This window comes from Mixophyes fleayi, chromosome 2, assembly GCF_038048845.1.
Source record: "Mixophyes fleayi isolate aMixFle1 chromosome 2, aMixFle1.hap1, whole genome shotgun sequence".
Classification (NCBI taxonomy): domain Eukaryota; kingdom Metazoa; phylum Chordata; class Amphibia; order Anura; family Limnodynastidae; genus Mixophyes; species Mixophyes fleayi.
The window spans coordinates 248,081,413-248,095,645 of record NC_134403.1 but is presented as its reverse complement, the minus strand read 5'-3'; the positions used below and the strand labels follow the sequence as shown (position 1 = coordinate 248,095,645).

At 43.5% G+C, this 14,233-nt stretch overlaps 1 long non-coding RNA gene across 1 annotated transcript; it reads left to right on the top strand.

Moving 5' to 3' along the window:
- The first annotated feature begins 12,329 nt into the window (after nucleotides 1-12,329).
- Nucleotides 12,330-14,004, top strand: LOC142140342 (uncharacterized). The gene is made up of 3 exons (XR_012688422.1): nucleotides 12,330-12,470; nucleotides 12,950-13,171; nucleotides 13,755-14,004. It is a non-coding gene; the product is annotated as an uncharacterized LOC142140342 (long non-coding RNA).
- The last annotated feature ends 229 nt before the right edge of the window (nucleotides 14,005-14,233 follow it).

The window sequence follows — 14,233 nt, the reverse complement described above, 5'->3', positions numbered from 1 at the left end:
TTTCGAGCAGGGTTCTCTTACCTCTCTGTCTGTATGTATTACCCAGTATTGTATTATTAATGTTTGTTCCCAATTGTAAAGCGCTATGGAATTTGCTGGCGCTATATAAATAAATGATGATGATGATGATCCCTCAGAGACAAGAGCATTGGTTAGGACTTGAACTTACGCATGCAGGTTTGCAAGGTAGAATAGCTAGCTGCTACACCAATGTACAAGTAATGAAACCAACATGTCAAGGAAAGGTAATAGAACTAAAAGCTGACCACCTACTTCAATCATAAGTTGTTTTTCATAAAACGTTGTTAAAATGGCCAATACTTAGAAATATTAAACACATACAGATTCGGTACATGCAGAGTGAAAATGTCTGCATATTGAAATGTAGCCATGTATATTAAGTACAAGAGAGTCCCCTATAGCCAAACGAAATTAAATAGTGACAGTGTTGCATTCGTGGCTGCACTTACCTGAAGGAGTTAACGTTGGGTCTAGACCTGGCCAATGATGTTGAGGGGAGGGCTTTGTGGCTTTGTATAGGCGATCCATTTCCTGGTCTGAGTCACTCGGCTGGCAAAATCCTGTGGGAGAGCACGTGGAGACAGATAAGGATTATTTGATTCTTAAACTGTATCTTTGTTTTTTCACTTTCCTGTGTCTTTTTGCTTGTCTTGTGTGTATTCTCAGTTGTTTTCACCCCATTAAAGCTTGTTGTTTCTTTAATCTTTGTGTCCTGTCTTTTTTTCCCCTCTCTTTTATATCTGTCTCCCCTTTGAGTATATTCCCTTTTTCCTCCATTCTGTTCTCTGGTGCCCGTGCTATAGGTAGTATGCCCCGTCCTAAGAGGACCGTGGTGAGGCCTGCACGCCTCCGCTCCCCCTCTCCAGGCGACGGCCGTCGCCATATTGGGGATGGGGGCACGATCGCGGGGGATTGCGGGGTCTCCGGGTGGAGCATGGTCAGTGCCTCCCGCCGGCGGGGAAATTCATTGGTGGCAGGTGGTTCTTCTACCTGCTCGGGGATCCGAGGTAGGAGGAGGTCCGTCGGGTGCGGCTCGGCGGTTCAGACTGAACTGCCGAGCAGCATGCGCAGATCGCGGCCTCTGGCCATTTGGCCATTGAGCTATGGGCTGTTGCCTTACGGGGCAAGCACGTAGTGTTTTGGTGCGATAACCTAGGGGTGGTACAGTCTATTAATAACCAGAGCGCGTCCTCCCCGCAAGCGATAGCTTTGCTGCATCACCTGATTCATCACTGCCTGGAGCACGAAATAACATTCAATGCTCGTCATGTCCCCGGGAAAAAAAACGAAATAGCGGATGCTTTGTCTCGTTTTCAGTGGAGGAGATTTCCCTGCAGGCAAATAGTATAGGCATTCCCTGTCCCTCTTGTGTTTGGCAGATCATCAAGCCGGCATAAGAGGTCTAGCGGAACGCCGCCTAGCACAATCGACGTTGCGGGTGTATCAAGCAGTGTGGCGGCAGTGAGTCCAGTTCAGCAACACCAAGGACCAGTTGGAGGCAGGCCAGCGGGATGCGGTAATGGAGTTCATGTGGTTGAGGTATTGGGAGGGAGCGTCTAAGGCTAGTATGTCATCTGTCCTGGCGGGCATTTCGTTTATGTCACGGCTGAATGGTGCTGTAGACGTTACTAAAGGTTTTCTAATATCTAAGGCACTTAAAGGTTGGGCAAAGGCGAGGCCGATCACAACAGATACGCGGCACCCGATCACTGTCCAGACATTATCGCAACTGATGCGGGTTTTGTTTGAAGTGGCTAGAGATGAGTATGAGGTTCTGCTGTTTCGTACTGCGTTTAGCCTTGCATTTTTTGGGGCCTTCAGGGTTTCTGAGTTAGTTGGCCAAGCGAAAGGTCATGTCCTTGCAGGGTTGCTTACTGAAAATGTGGTCATACGTGAGGATCATCTGAGCTGTAAATTAACCAGTTCAAAAACGGATCAGAGAGGAAGAGGTTGCTGGTTACAGATGCAGGCCCAAAAAGATAAAGATTTATGTCCAGTAGAATTAACCACACAATTTAGTCGAATCAGGCCCATTAACCCAGTTTTTCTAATACATAAAAATAAGGCGCAGCTGACAAGATATCAGTTCAACACGATTCTAAAGCGTTCAATTAAGTTGTTAGGCCTAAACCCTTCTTTTTTCAGTTCACATTCCTTTAGAATTGGATCAGCCACCTCCGCGACTTTATCGGGGACATCGGTGGAGGCTATAAAATCCCTTGGTAGATGGAAATCTGTGGCCTACCAGAGTTACATTAGGCCTAATGTTTAAGTGTGATCAATTTGTACCTGCAAATGTTGATGTTATTGCTTTGTTGTGGTTATTTTGTTTTCATTTCTTCTTTGGCTGTCTCATCAGTATGGTTTGTCTCTGTCAAGTACACCTAGACCTATTTCTTCAGTACCTTTTGTTTGGTCCTCCTATTCCCTACCCGGTTACTCAAGGCTTATCTGCTCGTCGCGTTGAGCGTGGGCACGAAGGGATTCTTTTCTCCAGAGGCCTGATTAGTGGTGTACCTTTGTGTAAGTAACTTACCCTTACCCAAATCTATTTCGTCCCCCTTTTCCTTTCTTTTTGACAGCTATTCTCCAGGCTCGTCTGATGGGCTGCCTTTGTCAAATCCCTATGTGCACCTTTCGTGCTGTGTGTGATGGTCAGGTAATTATTGCAGTACTTAACACTTATCTCTTTTTTAGATGCTGTGGTAACTGCAAGAAATATTTGGATCATCGGGCACTCTTATATATTCTGGGCAGCTAATCAGACGGGGGTTCAGACGAGGTTTACCAGTGTAGGGAATAGCCGGGTCTATTGGTTAGGTAAACGGGGTTTGGTTTGGGGTAGTCTCTTGCCCTGGTTAAGACAGTTGATTGAGCGGTGGGGAGCCCCTGACATTTTAGTCATCCACTTAGGGGGAATGACTTGGGTAAGGGTAAGTCCCTAGAGCTAATTATTCAAATAAGAGAGGACCTGCATTATATTAAAAATACATGGCCAACAATCATACTTGGCTGGTCAGCTATGATCCCTAGGCTGTCTTGGAGATCTCCGATACCATTAAAAAAGATCCTGATAATGGCCCGGAAACTTAATAGTGCACTGCGGAAGGTTATTAGGTCTCTTGATGGATTTGTGGTGGATCAGCCTGAGATAACAGCAGATAGGGTGAGTCTTTACAGGAGAGAAGGTGTGCACCTCTCGGACGCGGGGTTGCGTATTTTTATGGAGAGCATTTGTTTGGAGGTGAGGAGAGTGCTCGGTTTGGTTGGTGGCGGGCTGCTTTGCCCCTAGGGTCAGCAGCGTGGGAGGAAGGCACTGCGATCAGCGGCTAATATACGGCTCTATTGTGATTGGTCACCGGTATCTGACCCCTTACAAGGCAATCGGTTACTCTTGTCCCTTCCGTGGGGAGGGGCCTCGCCCGGCTCAGTGAGGGAGGGGGAGTGAGTAGTGAGGTGAGTGCAGTTTACTCTGACGCCAGGTTAGGGCCGGCCAAGCAGTGGGATTATGAGAGAAGTGGGTGGGCTTAAGGCTATATTACCGTGTCCACGCTTGGTTGGGTATCGCTGGAGCTGATCTTCAGTGCCCTTTCTCCGCCACCAGGTTTAATTAGGTTATAATAAAAATATTTTTAGTGCCACTTTACTCAAGTCTCCGTGTCTTTATTTTATATAAGTTGGTTATGTCAATTAAAGGTATGGTGTAGAACGAAGGGCATACACAGTGAACTATTTATACAAACCCAAAGTATAATAATATTGCTAGGACTCCCAATTATTCCTTTTTTTCTAAGGATATTTTGGACACTTAGGTTTTTTTACTTTTGCCAGTAGATATTTCCTATATCTTTGCAATCAAGTGATTTGGACCAACTGCTTTTCTCTGTTGTAGCTGACCACACTGTTTAACATGCCATATTACACACCAAAACATACTAAAGCACTCTTAGATAAATGACAGAGTGTAATACATAAACTGAAACATGAAAATAGACAAAGTTAAGCCACATACAGGTATCATTCAGGGTTCAAACTCTTTACCTTGTCATTGGCAGCTCGTGTCTTTAGCCACTAAGGTATACTTCGGATGGAAACACCCACACCAAACTGCACATGAACTATTTGCACACAAAAATGTCCTTCAACAGAATTAATTGAACACTTGAACACACCTTCTTAGTAACAGACAGAAAGGATCATGTTTGGTGATTTCAAAATCAATAAAGCAATGTGTAGTCTAATGAATATCAGATATTTTTACTATAAGAACTAAACACAAGCTTGTTTTAATCAGTATTAAATAAAAGAGAGTTACTCATAACCACCATTGCATAGACCCAGCATCAGATCTCGTCAGCTGATACCTGGCCTATACACCTGCATATACTTAGCTCATTACAATCACCTATAAAATACACCCTCATGCACACTAAAAGTTTGTTAGAAATCAATATGTAGTACTGTGTTTTGCTGCTGGTGGTTTCCTTAATTGCATTTTATTTGTATTGAGTGTTATTTAAAGTTACTGTGTTATAGGCACTTTAAATGTTTTCAAGATGTTTGATGTTACACAATAACAGTGCATTTTTTTTTGCAGATTTAATGAGCATTTTAATGTGTCTTATTTGACTATTGCATTGTAACCTTTTTTTAGGGGTATAGTGTTGTGAAGCATTTCAATTTTATACCTATTTAAACTCTTATGTGGTATAGCCAAATTTCCATGGTGCATGTTTATTCAACAGATGACCATCCCTCACAAAAATGTGGAGCCTGGACACCTAACCTTCAACATTGATTTGCAAGGTAAAAAAATAAAATCAAATATGGTTTGTCACACTTGGGGTACTATCTGTCAGTCCACACAAACTATTGTATTGGGATTTATGTTAATGGATTTTTCTTTTTAAGAAACAAATACAAATGTTGGGACCAGATACTTGGGAGGGAATCAAAAGTGTACCTTTGATTTCTGCAAAATAGAAATGCTGCTGGAAGGCCTGTGTCTGGAGTTATGGAGCTTATCAGTTTGAACAATAATGTTGATTGTTTGGTAAAGATTGCTGTGTTGCAAACAGGCCCGGCGCTCCCATTAGGCAACCTTAGGCAGTTGCCTAGGGTGCCGGGACCTGCAGGGCGCCGCTGACTAGATTTTCTAATCTAGTCAGCGGCTCAGGAGAGGCCCCGCCGCCGCTGTTTTTCAGTGTCCGCGGCGCATCGGTGAAGTATCACACTGTCTGTCAGACAGACAGTGTGAATAAAGTTCTTTCCCGGCGCCCCCCTCCCCTTCCAGAATGCATCACTCTGCCTCCTGTGTGAAGAAGGCGCGGATCAGCTAGAGAAAAGGTAAGTAAAATCTACCTTTTTTTTTTTAATGTGTTCGCGGCGGGGGGGGGGGGGCGGTGGCGAAATTTTGCCTAGGGCGCCGTGAACCCTAGCACCGGCGCTGGTTGCAAAACTAAAGGCTTTTCTTTGTGTACAAACAGGCCTTAGCTGGGACATGTCTGGCTCACCTGAAAATAATCATTATTCAAGGTGGATTGCAAATGTCCATTGCATCCAGAAGGAAACTGACATGGACTTGTAGCCTTTTTTCAGCTTGTAAGTATATAGTTATGGTCCTATTATGTCATTTGTGGACTCGTGTTACAGTTAAGATAACATATTGTAGATTGGAATGCTTGAAAGTACAGGTGTGTACAAAGAACACAGGCAAAGAATTTGTTACTTTAAATTGGCCAAAGTTTGTTGGCTTTCTATCTGATATTTGAAACCTAGAAGACGGGCATTATGGCTTCCTGCATGAGCTGCCTTGCAACACTTCTAAGCAATGTGAGTTGTTATATTATTTTTTAGATGTTTCATTTGCTTACTGTAAATGTGTTAGCCCAAATTATGATGTAGAATGTTTTGGAGATACTAATTAAATTGTAACTCTCTGCTGCTTTGGACACTGATTAACACCCTATACATCCTTCACTACATTGTCCATCCAGACACAGGTCTCTTCTGGGTCACTTGCTACCTAGATAACTGTTCCTGTACTATAGGCACCTGTTGCAAAATCTCCCTTCCAATATCTCTCTATTGAGGTATGCCAAGAAATAATTTGTGTACAAATGATATAGATTAATATGGAACACCAGCTGTCCCCAATGTTTGGCAGGATGTGCCCATGGGGTATGCTGTGGAGGAATGTAAGTCTGTTGATGACATTGACTGGCAGACTTCCTAGGCTAGGACCTGTTGAAGCCAACAGGGCCAAAAACACTTACAACTCAAATGCAGCTTTGTTTGGAATCGTGGCCACAGACAAATGCTGCACACAAAGTCCACATATTCAAGGCCAAGGTCTTTGAGTCAGATGCAAGTTAGGCATCTGTTGGAGTTGGTCTCAACATATTTTTGAATGTCCCTTTTGGAGAGCACTGTTGGGCGCCCTCATACGCTATTTGTCATATGTTACACTTTCAGTATATTGTGTATTGGTGCAGTCATGCAATGTTCCTTTGCAGCAGCACATATACGCATTTTGAAGCCTAGTAAAATCTGTGAAATCTAAGGATTTTAGTTTGCACACACCTGTCATATTGTATATTTTGTGGGCTTCAAATTCAGGGGTACAAGTATTATGGATGTGAACTCAAATGTTCATATTGGATTGGGGTGTAAGAATTAGTTAATTTTGCACTAGCATTTACATTGCTAATGGTGTTTGCAAAAAGCTAGCCTTAAAACACAATCATATTGGGAATATCTGCAAGTAGTGTGTATGTAATTTCTATGTTGGACCTATTTTGTGTAGAGTAAGACCAATGCCTGCTTTAACATGTGTTTACATGTAAGGTAGCTCAAATACTTTCAAAGTGTGACACATAATAGCACTCTCAGGCCACAATTACATTCTACTCACCCAGCAGAGTGACCATACTCCAGATTGGCAAGCAGTAAGTACAAAACACTGGCAAACAATCTGTAGTGAGATTCAAAACCCCACCCCAAACATAGTGGTTGACACAAAGGTCCGTTTGGATATAAATCAATAAGCAGAGTTTGGTGTGGCTACCTAGCTAATAGGCTAGGAACATGCCATGTCTGCATGGCCATCCTGTGACCAATTGCCACTGTGTTTTTTGTTTTTTTTAAAGGGAAGCACTACCAAGAGGGCTAATGGTAACTGTACACAACCATGACAACTTGTTGTAGAGTCCAAAAATTGCATGCACCAAATCAAAGACAGATATTTAAAACCAAATGACAGGTAGGCAAAGCCCTCCCCAAACATTTGTACTGTTCTACTTTGAAAAGCCATTACCCAACTACAAATCTATACTCCATTTCAAACACCTTTTGATGACTGCATCAAAACCAAGTTACCGCAAGTGGAAAAGTGACACTAGATGGTATAAGTTTTACTTACTATCCCCATGTCTCTCTAGAGTGTCTGTCGTAGCCTAGCACACAGTAACAACAGTAATTAATTCTGTTGGTACTTATTCCCATAGCATCTCTGAGTTCAGTTCCACACTGGGGTTGGATTTGAAGCTTACAATTGGATAGATACACTGTATGTTAGTATGAGGCTTCCTATTGTTTACTTATGCCTAATGGGTAATTGTGTTTTATTGCGAATACACATACATCAGTAACATGTATTTCTAGGTAGGCCCATTTTGCATTAATAATGTTTACACATGTTTGGCGAATATCTGCCCCAAAAAACTCATGCCCACAGTATGCCAGAGCCTGCTCAGTGAAATTTTAAATTTGCAGGACAGAAGAAAAAGGACAAGTGGGATTAAGTAACTGATTTAATTGAGAAGCCAAGTGTACATTAATGATTCCTCAAAGCAAAGCATAGAGTACTCGTCTCATCTGCGACGGACGCGATATTGATGGAGGCAAGCATTACACACAGATGTCTGAAAGATCCGCGTGTGACGTTAGCACGCCCATACTTGCTGACAGAACCAATCACAGCGCAGAATACTGTAGAGGCGATTTTAGTTTGGAAAAAATGAGAGCCACCATTTTTTCAGGACGTGAGCTCCATGTCCTGACCGAGGACATGGAGCTCACGTTTACTCTTGTTGCTCCAACAAGAGTAAACTAAGGGCGTACGAAAGGGTCCGCAGGTACATCCGCAGGAGATACCACAGGACCCACAGCATAGTGCAGCTGGAGCGATCTCCGCCGGCGTCAGCCGCAGCTGCTGAATGAGCTCCATCAGGAGATAAGAAGTGAGTTCTGTATTAATAGCAGAAAACACGTGTACACATTTTTTAGGGGTATATGTTTCAAAATATGTTTACCATAATCACGTGACATGGCCTACATATCATTCTTCAAGCACACTATAAAGGTCATTCCCCTTCCAATGCACCCAACCTGCTTTGGCTCCTGTCTCCTAAATATGGCTACTGAACACTTACTTTTCAACATGATTTATTTTGAAACTTCAGCACATTATTGCAGATTTTGGTTGCCCAAACTCTGGACTCCAGTGCTGTAAGTAGGTGACCTAAGCGTAAAAAACATTTGCAGATTAGAGTGGCAGAAAGGTGGTGCCCCAAAATCTGAGTACTGAAAACAAATTATCAGTATAGAGATCTGTGACATCACACTAAACAGACTGAGCTATGTACTGAGAACAGTGTGAGAGGAGAGAAAATAGAGAGGTCTGTGAATACACACAAAAGAGACTCTGCAATACAAAAGATCATCAGCTTATTTGGTGTGAAAAAGTAATTTATGGGCCCCAACCACGTGCAGCACTTCTACTAAATTCCTGTGCACAGTTCAACCCAGGACTGAGTGTAAATATGGTAACGTTACCAAATGTTTTAGTGGAATATTAATGTTAAGTGATTTACCTGAAAATTGATTTATTATTATTATATGTTAAATGCTATTGTGCTCTATGTTGATCAAATGAATATTTTGTCATTACCATTGAGTTGAAGGGGTCAGTGGCGCGGTTGCTTACCAAAATTATCTTTACCGCATTATTAATAAACCCAAGTTATTTGACCAATCCTTGTCCCTTTCATTGAAGTATTTATCTCCTGACCACCGGATGTCCGAATAAAAAAGAACCTGACTCGTGTCTGGAGGACAAGGTAGGGGAAGGAAATCCCATCAGTACTCGGCCACCACATAATTTTGGCGTCAAACCGAACAGGATCCGAGTGCATCAGGAGAGTAATACCTTCAGTGAAAAATGGATCAGCAACAAGGCGGGGGAACAGCGCAACCGGCAGGGCCCATAACCCTACCATACTATTTCGGGGCCCCATGGCTCCCGAAGTACAGCGGGGATGACGACAAGCTACAGAAGACTTCATTCACAGAATTCGAGAACAAACTGGAATCCATGTTCCGACTATACCCGTTGAATGAACAGCAGAAAGCGGAGATCTTAATAGGGCAACTCACAGGGTTGGTGCTCAGAGAAGTAATCTCATGGCCGATGGACGACAAGAAAGAGGCGGTACAAGTTTTAAAAAAAATTTCCACAACGTTTGAGACAAGAACTCTTCCAGAGTTGAAGATGAAACTATATGCTCGCAAGCAACAACCGAACGAGACACTGCGGGACTATGCCCTGAGCCTACAAGAGATGTTAAGAGCCATTCAGGCAGTGGACAAAGAGGAAGTACGAAACGGGGACGAAGCCCTAACCGTACAGTTCGTAGAAGGAGTCGCCCAAGAAAGCGTTAAGATTCAGCTACGACTGATGAAAGCACAGATGCCAGGCAAAACCTTCCGAGAGTTTAAAGAGACCGCCATCGCCATTGTCGGTAACCAACGGGGAAGGGAGGAAGAATACCCAGAATTGGTAGGCTTCAGAGAAAGCGCAAGCTCAACGGGAGCCATAGCAAGCAGCACAGAAAAGTCAACACGGGCTCAAGAATCGGTAATACAGAGCGGTCAGTATCCCACCGGAGACCCAATGCAAACGCTCAAAGAGCAAATGGAGGAGCTGGCCGTCGGAATGGCAGAAATCCAGCGAGAGATGCGCCAAATGGCGAGGCCACCGGCACCCACCTACGGGGAACCAGAGTGGAGGCCCGAAAGACAAAGACCAGTCTGAGGCAGGTGGGAACCACCTCGCGAGTATGTACGGCGATCGCCCAACCAATTCGATAGTCAAGGGCGCCCGATATGCCGCCGGTGCCATGGGTTAGGACACATAGAAATAAACTGCGACCAAAATGAACATTTAAACTCCGACACCCCGAGATTGAGGGCCGAATCTCGGGGCGAGCCCCGGGAATAGATCCGTATCCAGAAAACTGGAGACCCCAGTTCATCGGACAATGTCCCACGTTACCCGTTACAATTAATGGAGTGGAGACTCTGGCTATGCTTGACACGGGGTCACAGATTACGACCATCCGGCTCCCTACATTCCACAAGTATTGGGGCAAAGAGCAGCTGTTATCACCTCCCCCAACCTGGCTGCAGCTGACCACCAGTAACGGCCTCAAGATTGCGTGTGAAGGATATTGGGAAGCGGACATCCAGATCGGAGCGACCTTGTTGCCAAGACAAGGCTGTCTTGTCACCGCCCCCTGTAAAGGGAACATAGCCCCCATCATCCTGGGGAAGAACGTGCTGCAAAGATGCCCGGATGAGCTAGTGGCGACTTTGAAAGGTAAATTAACCTAAGCGGCTTCCCCCGGTCATCAGGCCTTTCAACCTACTGTTCGGCTCCTACAAGGTTACCAAAAGTCCGCTGATTCCCATGTAAAGGTTTCGGGCACTGTCAAGTGGTTTAATGTGCGGAATGGATATGGCTTCATCAACAGAAATGACACCAAAGAAGATGTCTTTGTCCACCAGACAGCAATAAAGCAAAATAACCCACGGAAGTTTCTTCGCAGTGTTGGAGACGGGGAGACTGTGGAATTTGATGTTGTGGACAGAGAGAAGGGTGCCGAGGCAACAAACGTGACTGGCCCTGGTGGTGTACCAGTAAAAGGAAGCAGATTTGCACCCTACTGACGAAGGTTCCGCAGACGTTTCTACCAGCCAAGAGGAGAGAATGCTGCAGAATCTGGTGGGGATGTAAGTACAGAGCAAGTGAGCGAGGGAGAGAGAGCAGAAGAAGTGTCCTCTCAGCAGAGACCTGTCCAGCGCAGACGCCCTCCTCCGTTCTTCTACAAACGGCAGCAGAAAGACTACGACTGGGATGCGCAGGCCTATCGGCTGTCAGAAGGAAGCATCGTCCTCAAGAAGAAACATCAAGGGATGACTGGGACGAAGAACCAGATGATAGAAAAGGGACTTTGCCTCAGCTGCCCACCGACCCTTTCGAGCTACTATTGGCAGTATCAGAATTAGAGATCTTTCTCACTGAAACTGTTGTATATAATGTATATAATGTATATTAAAACTGTTGTCCATTGAAAATGTTTGCTATTATAAATGTTGTAGATGTGTGATTTGAGTTGATAAAGAACAACCACCTTAATGTCTTAATGCGTGAGGACACGCACCTGAAAAAGCGGGGGTGAATTTGGTGCCCCAAAATCTGAGTACCCTGGGTGTATCTATATGTTTTTAATTTGTTAATTTAATTTGTTAATTGTTAAAAGTGTTTATAAATATTTTAAAAAAAAAATGTTTCTTGAGGGAGAAGTGACAGTTGGGAGTGATTGGTGGTTGCCGGGAGTGACAGGAAGGAGGAGTGTGTGGCATAGCAACAAGTCCACTAACTTTGGTAAGAACTGTGAACTCCCAGAAGGCAGTGGGGAGAGGAAAGTTCTAGACTTCTGAGGAAGAGAGATCCCTGTGTCTGCATAGACTGAGAGAGAAAAATAGGGACAGAATGAAAAGTGATGTAAGTGTAAGTAGAGAAGAGGATAAGAAGTGAGCCAAAGAGAGGTGTGAGTAAAAAGGAAAGTACTGAAAACAAATTATCAGTATAGAGATCTGTGACATCACACTAAACAGACTGAGCTATGTACTGAGAACAGTGTGAGAGGAGAGAAAATAGAGAGGTCTGTGAATACACACAAAAGAGACTCTGCAATACAAAAGATCATCAGCTTATTTGGTGTGAAAAAGTAATTTATGGGCCCCAACCACGTGCAGCACTTCTACTAAATTCCTGTGCACAGTTCAACCCAGGACTGAGTGTAAATATGGTAACGTTACCAAATGTTTTAGTGGAATATTAATGTTAAGTGATTTACCTGAAAATTGATTTATTATTATTATTATATGTTAAATGCTATTGTGCTCTATGTTGATCAAATGAATATTTTGTCATTACCATTGAGTTGAAGTGGTCAGTGGCGCGGTTGCTTACCAAAATTATCTTTACCGCATTATTAATAAACCCAAGTTATTTGACCAACCCTTGTCCCTTTCATTGAAGTATTTATCTCCTGACCACCGGATGTCCGAATAAAAAAGAACCTGACTCGTGTCTGGAGGACAAGGTAGGCGAAGGAAATTCCATCAGTACTCGGCCACCACAGATATGTTTTTAACATTAGGCCAACATTTTGAAGGCAGCTTAGAAAAACCTAAGACCTTAGCTCATTTTCTAAGATGTGGAAGGTCCCATAAGGTGCAACTGGCTATTTGCACTGTGAGCGTGTCCCAACCAAGGAAGATTTCTAAAGTATCATGACTCGAACTCCTGACGTCAGTGCTTTCAGAGCAAACTGCTAACCACTAGGCCACTGAGATATTCCACATCCCTATAAAAAAAACAAATCTTTGTGACAGGTCATGTGAAATGCTTTGCATGTATTATGTTTAGGTCATTACTTTTAAAGTAGATTATATTTGGTTCTGGTGGCAATAAGATTTTTTCTGAAAATGTTTGATGACATGATTATCCTACTACTATTGTTTTTTTCCCAAGGAGATTCTGTTAACATATCTCTGTTTATTTGTGCCTTGTTTCCAACAGTCCGGGCATGGTTTCAACGCCGGCAATTGCGGAAGCAGCGCCGACCGGTTGTGGAGGAGAAGGACGAGGAGGAGAAGCACCAGCCGGTGGTAGTGCTGGAGGAGGAGGCCCAGGAGCCACAGCCGGTGTACGAGGAGGATGAGGAGGAGCGGGCTGACCCAGAGGAGGCGAGTTTGGAGGCGGCAGTGTCGGCCAGGCAAGACACCGAGGCCTTTGAAGATAGTAAGTATTCATTATAACTGCTGGACATGATTGGATAAGATTGAGATGTCCATTATACTTGTAAATAATCCATGATGTCACACATGTTGATGAAATGGTGACATAAATGTCACAGGTTTCAAACATAATGACCCTTCACATTAATTAAACACTCAAACCACATCCAGAGCCATCTTAACACATAGGCATGCAGGGCAGGAGCAGCACTTATGGGCTCGAGAGCCTTGTCAAGTTGTCAGTATATTATTCTTTTGTCTTGCAAATCAAATATGAACAAAAATCTTTTTACTTCCTGTGAGTGGTTTTGTAGGTAGTGCCCCACTGTAGTGCATTGCCCTGGGGCCTATAATGCTGGTAAGACAACCCTGTCCATGCCCCTCTCCCCGGGGCACACCAGAATGTAGTATATCTATCAAAATGCTACTCCAAAGCCTTATTAACGTGTAATGTGTGTCCAAATGGTTTGGTAGCTAGAGGCCTTACATTTGAAAGTAATGTAACAGTACACATCTCTAGTAAGTCCGGTCTGTTTGCCAAATTAGGTTGAGCTGTATATTTATTGAATTATTTTGGTTCCTTTCAGCACCTGAGGAGGAAGGTTGGATTTGGCAAACGCCACCACCCACTGCGGCCCAATTGTTGTCCCAAATGGGCCACTTCATCGCCAATCTAGAGGCCATCAGCCAGCAACTGGTGCAATTGGTTGCCGACTGGAAGGCCACATTGGCCTACTGGTCCTCTTTATTTCAAATATTTTTTTTATGTAAATATTATAGTTTATATTGGTAAATATCTTGTTCATTTTGTACCCTTGGCACATTATATAAGTAATTAACGAAAAAACCTTGGTGTGTGTCTTTATTCATCTCATTACACAAAATGTGGGTGTAAGGCTAAAAGAGAATCTATATAATAATCCTAAAAGAGAAACATTTCAGCAAGATGGATTGTTTCTAACATCATTGCTGTAGCAGAAAAAGTTTTGATTTGCTGTTTGCATGTCATCTAAAAGGAACATGTGCCCTCCACCAACAAGCCACCCCTGTAAGAGGTATGGCATCT